This window comes from Centrocercus urophasianus, unplaced genomic scaffold (genome assembly GCF_019232065.1).
Source record: "Centrocercus urophasianus isolate 14NV4802_14NV808 unplaced genomic scaffold, USGS_Curo_1.0 seq_12, whole genome shotgun sequence".
In the NCBI taxonomy this organism is placed as follows: Eukaryota; Metazoa; Chordata; class Aves; order Galliformes; family Phasianidae; genus Centrocercus; species Centrocercus urophasianus.
In genome coordinates this window covers 52,815,904-52,828,909 of record NW_024884364.1, presented here as the reverse complement: position 1 = coordinate 52,828,909, position 13,006 = coordinate 52,815,904, and the positions used below count along the sequence as shown (strand labels likewise).

Below are 13,006 nucleotides of genomic sequence, written 5' to 3'. Positions count from 1 at the left end.
AGGATGGCTAAACTTGACAAAGGCAACCTAGGCTTTTCCAGTTTGTCTTCGAATGTGATTTGGGCTAAATAACTTTTATCATGCAACACATCTGTATGGTAAGAGCTGGAAGCACAGGAGAGTCAAAGCAATTACCTCCTGAGAAGCAATAGAGGTTTCCAGGCACTACCAGCTGTAGCATCATCAGCATGTCAACGTGTATCATCTTAGAGATGATTATATATTACCTACAAAAAGAGGTCTCAACAGCTCTTCAAGTTGAAGTTCCATAGAAACAAACAAGATCTCCTTCAAGTACTCACTATCTGCACCATAGCCATTTCTGCCTTATTGAAATAGCATGTCACTGCTAATACAGTAAAGTACATGTAAGAGGGGCTGTGGCACTCTCACATCTCACAGGATCAACAGATCAGCGTGTGGTTGTCAACAGTTTACGGGCTGGTTCAGCCTGGTTCTGTGACAAGTGGGACAGGGGAAACCATAGACCCATGCCACAGGAAAAGGAAAAAAGGGGAAAGGGCAGGGAGATGGGCCTAAAAACAAAACAGCGGCAAAGATCTAAGGAGAAATAAATTAATTTACTAAATAAGATATCGGAATGCAATAAAACACACTATAATACACTATAGTACAATATAATTAGAATCAAAGGCAATAAATCAAATAAAATGAGAGAGAGTGTCTGAAAACAGAAGGTCTTACTCTAGTGTGGAAGCAAGTGAGACATCTAGCTGGGCTGAGGAGAAGAGTAAAGAGGGGAGAACAGCTTGTGAGATGAGAACAATTTTATGTTTCCCTCTGAGCAGAAACGGTAACAGAACACTGAGCATACCTCTGGGGGATGAAGTATGTAGTTCTCTTCTGGGACAGATACCTGGAACTGGAGCATTAACTCTTTAACTCTCAGTGCAATACATGATGTTATGATGTGGAACACCAACAACAGAAAATCATAAAACCATGACAGTGGTGCTTTACAGGTAAGAATAGAGTTGCTGAGAGACTACCTCTGCATAGGTGGAAAGGGTCCTAGTGAATATTTGGTATTTAGGGATTAAAAAGCGCTGCATCTTCTCTGAATACTGCTGGCAAAAACTGCACCATGTTGAAAATGAGAGTAAATAGTGGTTAAAAAGTCTTGACGAAAGAAAAGCAGGAATGGCTTGCATAGTAGATGTCATGAACTTTAGCAACAGAACGAGTGAATGAACGAAAAATTCTACTGTAATGAGAACCTCAGTAGAAAGTATTGATCAGAATACGATAAGCCCAAGTTTACTAAGAAACTCAGAAAGGCAGAGGTAGAAAGTTATCAGTTTACTTCTTCAATATCTTAAGTATTCAGAGAATCCTAGACTGGAGATGATCAAGGAACCTGACCGCAGCTGGCAGTACACAGGAAATAATTGAAAATCCTTACACTACTACTGTGTTACCACAACAGCAGACTGGTGTTTATAGCCTTGCCAGTAATATTCATGATTGTCACTGCAACATCAAAGACAAATTAAGTTTTAAATGACGAGACTTTTTTTTTCATTGGAGATATATATATATCTTTGCAAATCATGTCCTGTTACTGTTACTGCCAATGAGAAAACTACACTGGCAAGAGAACTTTCCCCTCGCCTGGTTCATTTTCATCCTGAAATTATCCAGAGGTATAACTAAGATGTGGATGACAACAATATGCAGCTTTCATCTATAATTCAGAAATTAATCCCTTTTGTCCTTTTTAACTTCCACTGTACGAATGAAGTTCAAAATGACTGTAATCAAAAGCACGGTTTTCTCTTGTCAGTCAGCCTGCCTGCAAATGCAGCATTAGTCTGCTCATCAGCTTTATATAAAATCTGCTAGAAGAACTTTTCTTTTTATTTATTTTTATTTAAAACCTCTAATTTTGATAAAAATAAAATTATGTAACATATGAAGTAAAGAATGTACAATAAATAACATCCATTAACAGGAGTCAGCAATGTCTGTAGCTAATAATCTTCATCTAAAATATATCCAATTTTCCACTTTTTAAGCAATTTGTATATAGTAAATATACATTTAATATAAATTTGTGTATAACATAACATATATATAACATATATATATATATGTATATATAACATATAATATAAATTTCTGTATAGTAAATACATATATATGGTGTATATGGGTAAAAAGAGATAAGGTAAATTAACCACATTAAACATTTAATTTGGGTTATTTCCTGAACAAGAGATTCAGCAAAGGGTCCTGGACAATTCTGAAACAAATATATTGAGAATATATATATTTTAAATAATAATTGCACTGTAACATGAAGAAGCATAAGTGCAATAAAACGATTTGATACAAGGTTCTGGTCCAAAATATAGGCTTGCACTGCACCACAAGAACTCTATTCCTCTTATAACAGCAGCAAAGCAGCACCATTAGGTGTTTCTGCTGCTTTGCTTTGATTTACAGCCTGAAATAATAGGTCAGATGGCTGAACTTTGGAGCATTTTGGCTAGATTTCAGACCTACGGGCACATTTACATGGGGACGAAGCTCTGAGCGTGATGTGCGTGAGCAGAAACGATCAACACAAATGAACCTAATCTTTCAGAGTTTAAGGGCTAGAGTGGCTCATAGCTGCTGTTTACAGGGGAAATTGCACCTTTGTCTTTTGGAATGAAGGTACAACCTGTTAATGTTTGGTGAGGGGAGAATTAGAGCAGAACAAAACATACACGAACCAATAGGCAGAGTGGCTAAGAAATAATGGATTGCAATCAAGAAGCAAAACTAAGCCCTCTGAAAGCCACCTGCAGACTCGATCTTGCCCACAGGCAGCGCCTAGATGTTTTGCAGGCTGAGTAAAGTAATCAGCCTTTATGTTCCTCGGGAAGATTCCCAAAGTGGCCACACGATGGTAGCCTAGCATCAGAGACACGCAGGCATCAACCACTGCTGTCACATAAGGAAAGGAAGGAGGGTGAACAATTTTGTCGATTAAATCAGAGGAAACTTCGGAACCTATCGCTGCCACATGGGCATCTAAGCTCAGTTTTGGCTTCCAACTTGTGTAATTTGCACGATAGGGCTCTAGTGTACCTAGTGGTTAGCCTTACATCTAGGTAACTGTACTATTACAGACAAATTCATACCCAGTCCTTACACTTCCCTTACACATGAGATCAGCATACCACCATACTGCAACCAACTGCAGTTTACTCTTTGAAAGTACAAAACAGGATTAAAAATTTTAAACAAGCTCCTTGCTGCGCTCTCAGTATCTTGCTCACCTTAGGAATAGCTTTAGCTGTATATATGGCACAAAGGAAAAAAGAGGATTTTTTTTGACAGAATCCCCTTTGCAGACTGGAGAGACCTTGCAGCATCTGCATATCTGAACTGAATTCAGGCAACAATTTAACATTTTTTAAAAGGTATGAACTTCTAAGCTTTTAAGATGTCAAGCTTAGATAGTTTGTGTAAAAAGATGAAGCCAATTTGTACTCAACAGCAAATTTCAGTGGCCCTGAAGCCTGACTGGGGATTGGGCAATTCTTCTGCACAGACATCTATATTTGTTTACTAAACTGAGTGATAATGATAACTGAGAAGTAAAAAAAGAAATTAAGCTCAAGTTCTAAACCGTACCCAAAGGTGTTGCACTTGAGCCGTGTCAATCTCAGGTATTTATATAGACGAGGGCAAGATCTCCTTGAAAGCAGCCCTACAGAAAAGGACTTGGGGGTCCTGGTGGATGAGAAGGTGGACATGAGCCAGCAGTGTATGCCTGCAGCCCAGAAGGTCAACTGTGTTCTGGGCTGCATTAAAGAAGGGGTGGCCAGCAGGGAGAGGGAGGTGATTGTCCCCCTCTACTCTGCTCTTGTGTGGCCCCATCTGGAGTACTGTGTCCAGGTCTGGGGCCCACAGCAGAAGAAAGATGTGGATCTCTTGGAATGTGTCCAGAGGAAGGCCACTAAGATGATCAGAGGGCTGGAGCATCTCTCCTATTTAGAAAGGTTGAGGAAACTGGGCTTGTTTAGCTAGGAGAAGAGAAGGCTCTGGGGAGACCTCATTGTGACTGTCCAGTACTCAATGGGAGCGTATGAACAGGAGAGGGTTTACGTGGGTGGACAGTGATAGGGCAAGTGTGAATGGTTTTAAACTAAGACAGGGGAGATTTAGGTTAGATACTAGGAGGAAGTTTTTCACACAGAGGGTGGTGACGCACTGGAACAGGTTGCCCAAGGAGGCTGTGGATGCCCCATCCCTGGAGGCATTCAAGGCCAGGCTGGATGTGGCTCTGGGCAGCCTGGTCTGGTGGTTGGTGACTCTGCACATAGCAGGGGTTTGAAACTAGATGATTTTTGTAGTCCTTTTCAACTCGGGCCATTCTATGATTCTATGATTCTAACATTGTTTTCTTTCCATTTCTTGTACCTCCAATTTAAGGTAGAAAATTTAAAATACATTCAGAAAGAAAAAAAAAAAAAAAAAACAGAAAGATTGTCTTTTGATTATCAACATCTTCCAGACAATAGCAGCAATGCTCTTTCTTATACATGTAATTCTTTAAATTAAGTTGTTATGTTTTAAATTAAAGTCATGTGAAGCCACTGCAATGGTTCTGATTTTTAGAATACATACTGACTCCAGGGAGTCTTTGGTATATCCTGCAGGACTAATAAGGTATGCTTATACACTATTCTGGCATGCAGCTCCCCTCCCTTCCATAAACAAATCAAATCATTCTCCAGGCTGACACAGCAGCTAAGGGGAAGTCCATTTTTAAGTTAAGTGATTGAACATGTCTATATGAACATGTCTAGCTCAAGCACTGACTATGAGGCTGCCAATGACAAAATTGGGTTTCAAACACTCTACAGAGAGTTGACTTTGTGCATTCTGTGTCTTTCTGTCAAGTTACACTTTCCAAATATCTATTTTAAATACCCATACTGACACTGATAAAGCAATGCTAACTCTAATTAATGAGGGTTTAAACTTTTCTAATCTATGATCACTTTTTTTCACAATTAAAGATGTTGACATGGTAATAAATAAAGGCTTTTGTACCAGCCCAATATCTTGTATCCTAATTTGCTGTAACTGCTACATCACATCACAACTTCCCCAGTACAGGAACTTGACCCTGTTTTTGACAGTCTGCAGGGCTTGGTTTCAAGAATTACAGAAGCTGAGTAGACACAAGAGTCACAGGACAGTCTTTACCCTATAGTAGGAGTCTTTCGGTTCCTCTACAGAGCAACAGTCAGATTAACTCAATTCTGAACAGATCAGTTACAGTTAGTTTTTTTCCTCTCTCATTTCCTTTTTCATAAGAACAGTAGTACCAAATAAACGTGCTGGCCCATAATTCACAAGAACTCCCAACCTTACATATGTTTCCACAGCGAAATTTTTCAAAACAAACTTCTGGTATAACTGTAGTCTTACATCTAGCATATCTCTATGGACATTCCTGATGCAAATATTCATGTGAGAACTGTAAGTATCTGCCCAAGGTAGCCCCTCTCAGTTAAGCACCACTCACTGTTCCCCATGCTCTGGCATGTGTGTGCATCTGTCCCTCACTGCTTCAGAAATATGTTTCCCTTGCTGAGAAGACTTCAGCACTAAGTACGATCAGATTGGGAAGAATAAGCATGTGTGTTCAAGAATAAGAATGTGTGTTCTTGCTGGCAACTCTTGGCTTCCTTACCCATGACCTGCCCAGTTTGCTCACACTAGGTTCTAAGAATCTTTTGATTTCTCTGTGAAACCACAGAAGGAAAAGTATGAAAATATAAGGCAATTATGTAATTGCTCTGTGACTGCATTACAATAGCCACTGATTATGCAGTTTACTCTATATCATTATATCCCTCTTTCTATTCTAAATGTTGTGGTCTGATTAGTCAACCAAGTGGCTTCTATACAGTGCAACTTTATAATGAATTTTCATCTTTATACTATTCACTATTGCAGTGAAAGTAATCCATCAAGGGCGAATTTACAATCAGTGGACAACAGAAAAGTATATTTTAGAATATTTTCACTCCTTGGAAGTGTGCCAAGGAAAGAATTCCACCATTGCATATGGAAATAATTGCAAATCTAGATGGAGCTGGAAAACTGGTTCTTTTCTGAGGTAAGCAAATAGCCTTATAGAATCACAGAATGTCAGGGATTGAAAGGGACCTCAATCCCCCTGCCAGAGCAGGAACACCTAGATCAGGTCATGCAAGAATGCATCCAGGCAGGTTTTGGATGTTTCCGGAGAAGGAGGCCCCACAACCTCTTTGGGCAGCCCATTCCAGTGTTCTGTGACCCTCACCGCAAAGAAGTTTTTTCTCATATTTATAGGGAACTTCCGTTTTCCAGCTTGCACCCATTGTCCCTTATCCTACCACTGGATGTCACTGAGAAGAGCCTGGCTCCATCCTTCAGACACTCACCCTCTACATATTTTTATAAACATTAATGGGGTCACCCCTCAGTCTCCTCCAAGTTAAGGAGACCCAGCTCCCTCAGTCTTTCTTTATAAGGGAGATGCTCCATTCCTTTAATTATCTTTGTGGCTCTGTGCTGGACTCTCTCCAGCAGTTCCCTGTCCTTCTTGAACTGAGGGGCCCAGAACTGGACACAGTGTTCCAGCTGCTGTGTCACCAGGGCAGAGTAGAGGGGAAGCAGAGCCTCTCTCTACCTACTAACCACATCCTTTCTAATGCACCCCAGTATGCTATTGGCATTCTTGGCCACAAGGGCACAGCGCTGGCTCGTGGTCATCTTGCTGTCCACCAGAACCCCAGGTCCCTTTCCCCTATGCTTCTCTCCAACAGGTCAGTCCTCTACCTATACTGGTACCCAGCCTTGTTATTGCCAGATGCAAGACTCTACACTTGCCCTTGTTATATTTCATAAAATTTCTCCCCACCCAACTCTTCAGCCTGTCTAGGTTTCTCTGAATGTCAGCACAGCCTTCTGGCATGTCAGAAGCTGTTCCATCACCTTTCCAGGGATGGAGGGAGGCTTCTTCCCCTTTTTAAAGACTGGAGTGACATTTGCTTTCCTCCAGCCCCCAGGTACCTCTCCCATTCCCCAAAACTTACCAAAGATAATGGAGAGAGGCATAGCAATGACTTCCATCAGCTCCTTCAGCAACTGCATCCCATCAGGACCCATGGATTTATGGATGTCCACATTTCTTAACTGGTCCTTAACCCAGCCTCATGAACTGAGGAAAACTCCTCCTTTAGCCTGACTTCCTCTGGGGCCTCAGGGGTATGGGGCTCCAGAAGACAGCCTCCAGCAGTACAGACAGAAGAAAAGAAGGCATTTAGTAACTCCACCTTCTCTGTATTTTCTGTCACCAGGGCACCACCTCATTCATTAATGGGCCTACATTGCCTCTAATGCTAGTTTTATATGCAGTGTATTTGAAGAAGCCCTTTCTGTTGTCCTTGTCCTCCCTTGCAAGGTTTAATTCTCGCCTAGTTGTCTCCTTACATCCTTTGAAAACAGTCTTATATTCCTCCCACGTGGCCAGCCAAATGGCCCCTCCTTTCATGATCCATACACTCTCCTCTTCCACTTGAGTTTGCCCAGCAGTTCCCTGTTTAACAATGCAGGCCTTCTGGCTCCCTTTCTTGAATTCCTATCTGTTGGGAAGCTCTTGATGTTGAACCTGGAAGAAGTGGTCCTTGAGCCAGCAATGTGCACTTGCAGCCCAGAAGGCAAACTGTATCCTGGGTTGCATCAAGAGATGTATGACCATCAGGTCAAGGGAGGTGATTCTGCCAGTCTACTCGCTATTGTGAGACCCACTTGGAGTGCTGCATCCAGTTCTGGGGTCCTCAACACAAGGAGAACATTGAGTGTTGGAGCAGGTCCAGATGAGAGCCACAAACGTGGTCAGAGGGCTGAAGCACCTCCCCAGCGAGGGCAGACTGAGAAAACTGGGGCTCTTCAGTCTGAAGAAGAGAAGGCTCCAAGGAGACCTTATAGTAGCCTTCCAGTACCTGAAGAGGGACTACAGGAAAGCTGGTGAGCAACTTTTTACAAGAGCAGGTAGTGACGGGATGAGGGGAAATGTTTTTAAACTGGATGAGGGCCGATTTAGACTAGATGTTGGGAAGAAATTCTTTCCTTTGAAAATGGTGAGACACTCCTTTATTCTGAATTTGTGTGAAATCAGTAAATCCTGGAAAAAAGCAGCTTTCACATTCAAAAAGATTTGCACTCATAGTATGAGCAGCTTTAGTGGTTGAGACTAGCGTAATTTCATCAGATCTTGCTGCACATATAAGTCCCAAATCCTTGAAATTTTCATAGGATCCCAGATGTCAGAAGTCCCAAATGTCCAGCCATGAATCTTTCTAACATCTACCTGAAAATATACCTGAATCACTGCAAGGAGATTTATGGTGAGTAAACTCCTTACACTTATGCCAATAAATTACTCAGCATTGTCTTAACAAAGATAATCTAAGTGATCCAGTGTCATCCCAAATGATTACATGATGTGGAAGCATCATGTACATGAGCAAGCATGTCCGTATCTCAAAGGTTACATAAATCTTCCCTTTAAAAAGTCACACATGCATTTATGAACTAAAGAATTACAGTAGTTTCCCCTATCACAAAATAAATTGCCCAATGTGACAGCATAGAAGAACTGTAAATATTTTAGAAAACACAATTTAAATAAAAGACATGGAAGTATAGGAAGATTATCCATCCTCATTTACGTTTGTATATACAACCCTATTTCTTTTAGAATGTGTACCTATGTGTTGTGATACAGTTTTTAATTACATTAATTACATCCTTTCAACAGAAATCCTGTTTCATGCTGCAGAATTTGCAGATGAGTATGAAAGTCAATTGTTTAGTTTCCAACCTTTCCAGCACTATTATCAGCTATCTGGACGAGTTATACATACCCTAGTGAAAATGAGATTTCAGGCTTGCTGACAAAAATTGATCCTGAAACCACACACACTCAAGTTTTAAAATGTGTGTACAAGAGAAAGTGAGAAAGAGAACAGAAGGTCTTACTTCTGCAGCTCCTGAAATGAAGTGCAGGCAACTGCCTATTGTCTGCTCTCTGATCTATGAATAAAATTGGGGAATTGAAACCTCAGGAAGATGAAACATCTTCTCAAGTAACTCCCAATTCCTCCTCTGATCAGGAGAAAAAAAGGAAAAAAAAAAAAAAAAGCCAACAAAGAAGGCTGATAGGAGAGAAGTGTTCAGTATACAAGAAAACATCAGAACAAATTTGAAATTATTTCCAATCTCTTCAGAGAAATGTAACAGATATGTGTAGCAAAACTGGTACATTCACTGAACATTTTAAGTCATGAGTGCTGTTTAATAACTTTATGTACAAGTAATTAAATGATAAGAAAGGTAGAGAGATCTGTAAACACACAGGCATAAAATCATGAAATAATGGTTTGTGTTGGAAGAGATCTTAAAGCCCATGCAATTCTGAGCCCCCCACTAGCTGAGGCAGCCCAGGGCTCCATCCAACCTGGCCTTGAGCACCTCCAGGGATGGGGCACCACAGTTTCTCTGGGCAGCTGTGCCAGTGCCTCACCACCCTCAGAGTAAACAATCTCTCTCTAATATCTAATCTAAATCTACCCTAATTCAGTTTAAAGATATTACTCTTTGTCCCGTATCACCTGATAAAGAGTCTCTCTCTGTCTTTCCTTTTAGCTCTCTTTAGATTCTGGAAAGCTGCTATAATACCTTCTCAGAAAGAAACTTGTCTAAACTAAACAACTCCAACACTTGGCCTTTCTTCATAGGATAGGTGCTCCAGCCCAACTTATTTACTTTGTGGCCCTCCTCTGGATCTGCTCTAACAAATCCTTTTCTTTCTTGAGCTAGGAACCTCAGTGCTTAACGCATTTTTCCAGGTAGGGTCTCAAAAGAGCAGAGTAGAGAGGAGAATTATGTCCCTCATCCTGCTGTCCACTGTACTTTTCATGCACTTTTTATGCAGCTCAGGACACAATTGGCTTTCAGGGCTGCAAGTCACAGAATCACAGAATCACAAGGGTTGGAAGGAACCTCAAGAGATCACTGAGTCCAATCCTCCTGTCAAAACAGGTTCCCTGCAATAGGTCACACAGGTAGGCATCCAGGTCTTGAATGTCTCTATAGAAAGAAACTCCATAGAAGGAGACTTAACAGCCACTCTGGGCAGCTCGTTCCTGTGCTCCATCACCCTTACTGTAAAGAAGTTCAGACTTGCTGAGGGTGCATTCAATTCCACTGTCTGTATCATTGACAAAGATGTTAAACAGCATCAGCCCCAGTACAGACTTGTGAAGGACACAACCCATTGCTAGTATCCACCTGATACTGAGCAGTTTACTGCAACATTTTCAGTGCATCCATCCTGCCAATTCCTTGTCCACCATTAGTGCTCCATTTATCAAATCCAGATCTCTCCAATTTTGAGACAAAGATGTTGAGGGGGACAGCATCAAATGCAGTATACAAGTCCTGGTAGATTATGTCAGTTGTTCTTCCCCTATCCATGAACACTGCAACCCCATTGCAAGATTCCACCAAATTTGTCAGGCACAATTTGCCTTTAGAGAATCCATGATGATTGTCACTGTCAGTTTTCCATGTGTCCTACCATAGTTTCCAGGAGGATCTGTTCAATGATCTAGCCAGGCACAGATGGAGACTAACTGGCCTGTAGTTCTCCAGACCTCTTTTTTTCTCTTTTTAATATAGATATTTTTCCTTTAAAAGCAGAGGTTGTGTTTCCCTGTTTCCAGACACAGGGAAATTCAAGAGGCTGACAGACATCCATATATGATGGATCTCAATATGGTCCCATGGATTTGTGCACATTCAGACTCCTCAAATAGTCTCAAATGTGATCTCTCTGACAGAGGGAAGTTCTTCATTCTCCCAGTCCTTTGCATTCTGTGAATTGGACAGTGTGACTAGAATATTTTCCATTTCACTCATCAGGGACCATACCATTTCTTTATCTTCCTTTGTTGTTCTAGGCATTTTAATAAGTCCTTCTCGTTATTTTTTTCACCTCTAGCACATCTCAGGCCCAGCTTTGCCTTGAATTTCACAATTTCCTGGACCACATCCCTCAATTCCTAGAATTTGTATTCCTGCCTCCACTGCCTATGCATTTTGGTTTTGTGCCTTAGTTTGGTTAAGAGGTCTTGAGTTAGGCAACCTAATTCCCTGGTTCATTTGCCTGGTCTTTTGCATGTCAGGTTTGAGAGCTCTTATGCCCAAATAAAAAAGTTTTTAAATACCTTCCATCTCTCATTTGTTCTTGTACCTCTAAGGGCATTTTCCCAAGAAATCCAAAGCATTAGTGCCCTAAGCAGTCAAAAATGTGCCTTTCAGGTACTGTGCAGTACGTGGAAAGGCAGATGCTATGTTTCTCAGTTCACAGAAAGCTGCTTTGCTGGGTAAGTGTCTTCCAGGACCCAGGCCCATTCTTTGTTCTCAAAATCAGTCAAGGTAGCAAAAGGCCTTATGCTACTCACTTCAGAGCCTATTAACCTGGGCGGTTACTTGTCTCCACTCATGGGCAGTGTGTGATGGCTCATGTGTGCTCACATTACTGCATGCATTTAGAATGAGGACACTGAAGTTCATGCAAGTGATGCTGCACACCTCTGAGGACCAGTGCACTAACACAGGTGCCATAGTGTTGTTTTGGTACATTTAAAAATGCCAAAACAAACTTTACCTTGACTGTCCATTGAATGTACCCAGAAAAAAAGTGTGTGCACAAGAAGGACACTACCCTTGTCAAGTGGAAGATTGACAAAGGAGAAGTTATGGGAGCTGAAAACATTGGTTTGCTACTCTTTCATAGGAACTGCATTTGAGGTTGAATAGTGCAGAGCTGGAAACTGCTGTTACAAAGTCCACAGCATCAGGCATATTGCAGAGGTGACCCTCAGCAGTAAGCAGAAAACAGTGGTGGTGGTTTGAAACAACAGTGCTGACCTATATCTAACCCAGAAATTTATCTCACATCTGCATCTGCCACTGAGGCTGTGCTCTATACAGAAGCCCATATGAAGCTCGTGTAACAGGAAAAAGAAGAAAATTACATGAATGAAGTGGTGAAGAAGTTGTCACACCGTTTTTATTTTTGCCTCCCTATAGCAATACAGTGGCTCCTTTTGCCTGTTGCCTTAAGGAAGTGCGGTGTAGGGGAAATGAGTAAGACATAGGCGTAGGCGGGATTTTTACACCCTTTTACGTGAGGTTTAGAAAAACTTAATAATGAAATAACACTGTCAAAGCACACAAAAATATGCCACTGAGTTGTACTCACGGCTTCCGCTTTTTCTGTGCCCGACTGCTATAACTGCCACAGGGAAACAGGTTTGAAAGGAGAAGGTACGTTTGCTTTTGACTTTATCTGTTGTACAGTTTTACCACAAAGAAGGTAGGCAAAGAAATACTGCATTTATGTCACTTGTGTTAATTTAAATGTTCTTAAAATAACTCTTCTAGGGATGGGTAGATACTATCTCCAAAATGCATGCTTTTGTCTCCAAAGACAGATGTAGCCAAAATTTTGATGGCATTTTAGTATATTTTTTCTATAGTTTATTTATTATATAAAATTATTTTAAAATGAAGAGTGACCATATTTCCAGTATTACTGGGCTCTACCAAATATGCTCTTGAAGAAAGCCCGGTCTGACTGGAAATGTTCAGATTTTTGCATTCATAAAGCAAAATCACTGTAACAGTGTGTTCCTTTTAGGAGTACTGCATTTAGGCACCAGTTAAATGAAACTATTTAAGTGTCTTTTCTCTTATTCCAATGTTAATAGTGAAGTAGAATATTCCATATATGTAGAGTTCTCTGAAAATGACAAAAGAACAGAGGCATGAATTGAATACGCCTAAAAGTAAGGCATATTTCAAAAATAAGCCTCGTAGTAAGGAATAGAGTATGTATAAAAATTATATTATATATATATATATA

The 13,006-nt window shown here is 40.8% G+C and overlaps 1 protein-coding gene across 4 annotated transcripts in view; it reads left to right on the top strand.

Moving 5' to 3' along the window:
- The first annotated feature begins 12,306 nt into the window (after positions 1-12,306).
- LOC122156195 (granulocyte-macrophage colony-stimulating factor receptor subunit alpha-like) overlaps positions 12,307-13,006 on the top strand; it is a 15,489-nt gene continuing 14,789 nt past the window's right edge. For all 4 annotated transcript variants that reach the window (XM_042810770.1, XM_042810769.1, XM_042810767.1 and 1 more), the window contains exon 1: positions 12,307-12,408. The gene's annotated coding sequence lies outside the window, so the exon portion shown is untranslated. The remainder of the gene's footprint in view (positions 12,409-13,006) is intronic.